The sequence below is a fragment of the Leucoraja erinacea genome, chromosome 14 (genome assembly GCF_028641065.1).
Source record: "Leucoraja erinacea ecotype New England chromosome 14, Leri_hhj_1, whole genome shotgun sequence".
NCBI lineage: Eukaryota > Metazoa > Chordata > Chondrichthyes > Rajiformes > Rajidae > Leucoraja > Leucoraja erinaceus.
The window spans coordinates 20,970,489-20,976,488 of record NC_073390.1 but is presented as its reverse complement, the minus strand read 5'-3'; positions in this window follow the sequence as shown (position 1 = coordinate 20,976,488).

Below are 6,000 nucleotides of genomic sequence, written 5' to 3'. Positions count from 1 at the left end.
ATAGAAATTTAGTTTAGTTTTAGAGATACCGCGTGGAAACAGGCCCTCCGGCTCATTGAGTCCACGCCGACCATTGGTCACAGTAGTTCAATCCTCTCCACTAGGGACAATTTACGGAAGTCAATTAAGCTACAAACCTGCATGTTTTTGGAATGTGGAAGGAAACGGGAGCACCCGGAGAAAACCCACGTGTCATAGGGAGAATGTACAAACTCTACAGAGATATGAGGGGCAAGTTTTTTTACACAGGGAGTGGTGGGGGTCTAGAACGCATTGCCAGGGGTGGTGCTGGAGGGAGATACAATGTTGGCTGTTAAGAGGCTTTTGGACTGGCACATGGAAGTGCATGGAATAGAGGGATAAGGATCATGTGCAGGCAGATGAGATCAATTTAACTTGGCATCATGTTCAGCACAACACGTAGGGCCCGTTCCTATGCTGTAATGTTGTATGTTCTGTTAGGTTTATACCAAGGCAGTTCTTTGACACATTACAGACGTACATGTTCATTGCTACCCTGCTGCAGGAAGCTCACCGGGTAAGACACTCTTCTATTCCCGAGAAATGTTTGTGATCTGAACTGTTTGGAAATGAACAGAAACAGCATGTGGGAGAGGACCACCGACTCAGCGGTGGTGGGAGAGTGAGCAGAAGTGGGGAGAGTGGCCCCCAGCCCGCCTCACTGGCTCAGTGCGTGAGCGAGTCAGTCTGCTCAGCACTCCCAACTCTGCTCCGCTCCAGCCAGCCCCCGATGGTTGCGGCTCGGGGGAACGCAATAGTGGGGCAGCGAGAGAAGGCCGACGGAAAGACCCCGTTCTCACCCAGCAGACGTTTCCTGCAGCCCCACAACAGCCAGCAAATCCACCGCGCCAGTCTGTCTAATGGTCTTTGTATGTATGGAGTTTACAAGTCGGGCCATCATAACCTGTGGAATACCTGCAATGGACATGAGATGGGAATTTCCTGCACTTAAGGGGTACAGGGGTCATTTTTCTCCCATTGCCCTGTGTGACTTTCACAGTAACTATGAGATAGATGCTCAAGTTTACAGGGAGATATAGAAACATCCAGCATGGAAGTAGGACATAAAGTGCTGTAGTAATTCAGCGGGTCAGGCAGCGTTTCAGGAGGAAGGGGATAGGTGATATTTCAGTTCTTCAGACGGGGTGGAAGATTGCAACCTTCCCGTGGTCCGCTCTGTTTCGACGAATGCAATCAACCTGGCGTGCACAATCAAATAAGATCAAATAGAAGAAGATGTCCCACAACTTTAGGCTATGCACGCCATACACACGAAGAATAAGTAGGGGATGTTGGTGGGTGGGGTGGAGGGGGGAGTGAAGAGCTAGAGACTAATCATGGTGGGCAACAAATGACCTCAGGCAGGGTGGTGCCCTGGTAGGCCCATTGTTTGCAAGGGAAGGAGTGATCTCAAGAGGGATACAATCTCTGGAGAACATAGAGAGCTGTTGTTTTGGGTCGAGACTGAACTGAAGAAGGGTCCCGACCCGACGTGTCACCTACCCATGTTCTCCGCTGATGTTGCCTGCCATGCCCAGTTACTCCAGTACTTTGTGTCCTTTTATGTATTAACTAACATCTGCAGTTTAGTTTAGGTTAAAGATACAGCATGGAAACAGGCTCTTCGGGCCACCGAGGCCGTGCCAACCAGCCATACCCGCACACTAACACTAACCTCCACATACTAGGGACAATTTACAATTTTACCGAAGCCAATTAACCTACAAACCTGTACGTCTTTGGAGCGTGGGCGGGAACCGGAGGACCCGGAGAAAACCCACTCAGTCATGAGGAGAACGTAAAACTCCGCACAGACAGCAACCGTAGTCGGCATCGAACCCGGGTCTCTGGCGCTGTAAGGCAGCAACTCTATCGCTGTGCCACTGAGCCACCAATAATCTTGGAACGTTCTAAAGAGCAAGCAGACACAATTGGCCAAATGGCCTCCTTCCACTTTGTGAGAAATAGGATATGAACACAAACAGTGTTTGTCAAAACATTATTAGCTTTGTCCCCAAAGCTGAAACAAAACAGCTGAAGATTGGAAAACAAGGATTATTGAACCCGGTTCTCTGGCGCTGAAAGGCAGCAACTCTACCGCTGCACCACTGTGCCGCTGCGTTAGCCTGAGACACATTGACAGTCAGGACTGGAGAGGGCGAGGTGAATAAGGTAATTAGAAACAGAGCAAGGGGTGAATTACAACAGGTCCGATTTTATTGTGGCATCTGTGAGAGGCAGACATTAAAGGTAATCTCCAGACAGTTTGGGAGTCTAGTCAGGTCTGCAGATGCAACCTTATGGAAACAATTTGAAAATAGAACATTAGGGCTGAACAGTACAGCAGGTAATAGAAGCCCAGTTATATTGCACATAAAATCCCCCTTACTTCCTACGGGAGTTCCGTGTTGTATCCAATGTAATAAAAAAGAGTGATTATAAAACCTTTTCACTTACTAAACTACCTTAGACCGAATCCTGGAGCCCAGGTGTCCAAATATTGCTATATCAATATCAGATACATGATATATGAGGACTTGTATCTATAAAATACCGTTAAGGGACAATGCTTTGCTGAAAGGCATACTGTTTTTAGTATAAATACAGGTACGTATGGGCCGTTAACAAAATAATCAGCCCAGGTTGTTCACCTTAGCATTTAGTTAATTGAACTTCCCATAGTTTAGAAACAAGGAAACTGCAGATGCTGCTTTACAAAAAAACACAAAATGCTGGAGTAACTCAGTGGGTCAGGCCCTTTCTTCAGAAACATCACTAAACTTTGGAATGTGGGAGGAACCCGGAACACCTGGAGTTAACCCAAGTGGCCACCGAGAGAACGTGTAATCTCCACACACGGACGGCACTCGAGGTTTAGATGAAACCCGGTCTCTGGCACTGAGAGGCAGCAGCTCTGCCAGCTGTGTTAAAAACGTTGGTTCCTTTTAATTTATGGTAACTTCATCTCTTTATGTGGCATTGCATGCCAAGTCTGCTTCACATTGAAGCACAGCAAGTGCATTCTTTCCTTCTCTGGCCATATGCTTAACTGATGGCACGTAAGATCGTTCTTGCATGTACCAGACACAGCTGTACCGCAAAATACATGTAAAGATGCCAACTCACTTCTATTTTTTTTATTCTGGTTGCCAAGAGCATTCTAGAACAACATGGTTATTATGATCTTAATTTTCAGCAGAAGAACATTTTCAGCAGAAGAACATTGTCAGCAGGTGACCTTGCAGCATCTTACTGTGTTAATGACGTGAGATAAGTCCAAATTATTGCATTGTGCATTATAAAATCTACCACCACTGTGAAAATGTGATATATGAAAATATGGGTGGAACAGCAGTAAAATTGCTACCTTACAGTGGCAGAGACCTGGGTTTGATCCTGACTATGGATGCTGTCAGTATGGAGTTTGTATGTTCTCTCTGTGACCCCATGGGTTTACTCCGGGGGTGGGCTCCGGTTTCCTCCCGCACTCGAAAGATGTGCAGGTTTGTAGGTTAATTGGCTTCTGTAAATTGTCCCTAGGGTGCAGGGTAGAACTTGCTTATGGGGTGATCACTGGTTGGCACAGATTTGGTGGTCTGAAGGGCCTGTTTCCATGCTGTGTCTGTAAAGTACAAAGTTTAAATCTGGACAACATTGGTACTAGACTTAGATACACACAACTGATTCTGAAATGGCAGAGTAGTGTGGAGAGAGATAGTTAATATGAGGCTAACCTAAAATGTAAAGTTTACAGTTAGAACCTTTTTCCCAGGATAGAAATGTCAAAGATAAGAGAGCATAGCTTTAAGGTGAGTATGGCAAAGTTTAAAAGAGATGTGCAAGGCAAGTTTTTCTTTTACACAGAGAGTTGTGGGTTCTTGGAATGCACTGCCAGGGGTGGTGGTGCAGGCAGATATCCACTGCCCTCCATAACGTTTGGGACAAAGACCCATCATTTATTTATTTGCCTCCGGTGAAACCAAAATAGAAAAAAATTACATGTGGTTAAAGTGCACATTGTCAGATTTTAATAAAGGTCATTGTTATATATTTTTGTTTCACCATGTAGAAATTACAGCGTGTTTATACATAGTCCCCCCATTTCAGGGCACCATAATGTTTGGGACACATGGCTTCATAGGTGCTTGTAGTTGCGCAGGTGTGTTAATGCCTTAATGCAGATATAAGAGAGCTCTCAGCACCTAGTCTTTAACCATATAAACCATATAACCATATAACAATTACAGCACGGAATCAGGCCATCTCGACCCTTCTAGTCCGTGCCGAACACATAATCTCCCCTAGTCCCATATACCTGCGCTCATAGTCTTTCCATCATCTTTGGAAACTTTTATTGCTTTTTATCAACATGAGGACCAAAATTCTGCCAATCAAAGTCAAAGAAGCCATTCTGAGACTGAGAAACAAGAATTAAACTGTTAGAGACATCAGCCAAACCTTAGGCTTACCAAAATCAACTGTTTGGAACATCATTCGGAAGAACGAGAGCACTGGTGAGCTTACTAATCGCAAAGGGACCGGCAGGCCAATGAAGACCTCCACAGCTGATCGCAGAAGAATTCTTTCTATAATAAAGAAAAATCTCCAAACACCTGTCCGACAGATCAGAAACACTCTTCGGGAGTCAGGTGTGGATTTGTCAATGACCAATGTCCACAGAAGACTTCATGAACAGAAATACAGAGGCTACACTGCAAGATGCAAACCACTGGTTAGCCACAAAAATAGGATGGCCAGGTTACAGTTTGCCAAGAAGTACTTAAAAGAGAAACCACAGTTCTGGAAAAAGGTCCTGTGGACAGATGAGATGAAGATTAACGTATATCAGAGTGATGGCAAGAGCAAAGTATGGAGGAGAGAAGGAACTTCCCAAGATACAAAGCACACCACTTCATCTGTGAAACATGGTGGTGGGGGCGTTATGGCCTGGGCATGCATGGCTGCTGAAGGTACTGGCTCACTTATCGTCATTGAGGGTACAACTGCAGATGGCAGAAGCATAATGAATTCTGAAGTGTATAGACACATCCTATCTGCTCAAGTTCAAACAAATGCCTCAAAATTCATTGGCCGGCAGTTCATTCTCCAGCATGACAATGATCCCAAACATACTGCTGAAGCAACAAATTAGTTTTTAAAAGCTAAAAAATGGTCAATTCTTGAGTGGCCAAGTCCATCCCAATTGAGTATGCCTTTTATATGTGGAAGAGAAAACTGAAGGCGACTACCCCCAAAACAAGTATCAGCTAAAGATGGCTGCAATGCAGGCCTGGCATCACCATCACCAACAACAACAAGCAGTCATTAAATGCAAAGAATATGCAACAAAATACTAAACATGAATACTTTCATTTACATTACATTGCTGTGTCCCAAACATTATGGTGCCTTGAAATGGGGGGGGACTCTGTATAAACACTGCAGTCATTTCTACATGGTGAAACCAAAATATATAAAAATTGCCTTTATTAAAATCTGACAATGTGCAATTTAACCACATGTGATTTTTTTTTCTATTACAAATCTCAAAATTGTGTACAGAGACAAATAAATAAATGATGGGTCTTTGTCCCAAACATTGTGGAGGGCACTGCATGACTTTTAAGAAGCTTTTGGATAGGCACATGGATAGGGAATGGATGGATATGGATGACTTCCTGACAGAAGAGATTATTTTGAGTTCGGCATAATGTTTGGTACAGATATTGTGGGCCGAAGGGCCAGTTCCTGTGCTGTACTGTTCTATGTTCTATATTCTGGTGTCTTATGGTATTATAAGGATACTGTCGGAATGCCAAACTACAGTCCATGGTGACCTACAGCCTTCTGATATTCCAAAACATCCAGGTTTCAGGGTAAAAAAAAAGACATAAGATGCTGGAATAACTCAGCAGATCAGGACGCATCTTCTTAGTTTAGTTTAGTTTAGAGATACTGCACTGAAACTGTGCTGGTCGG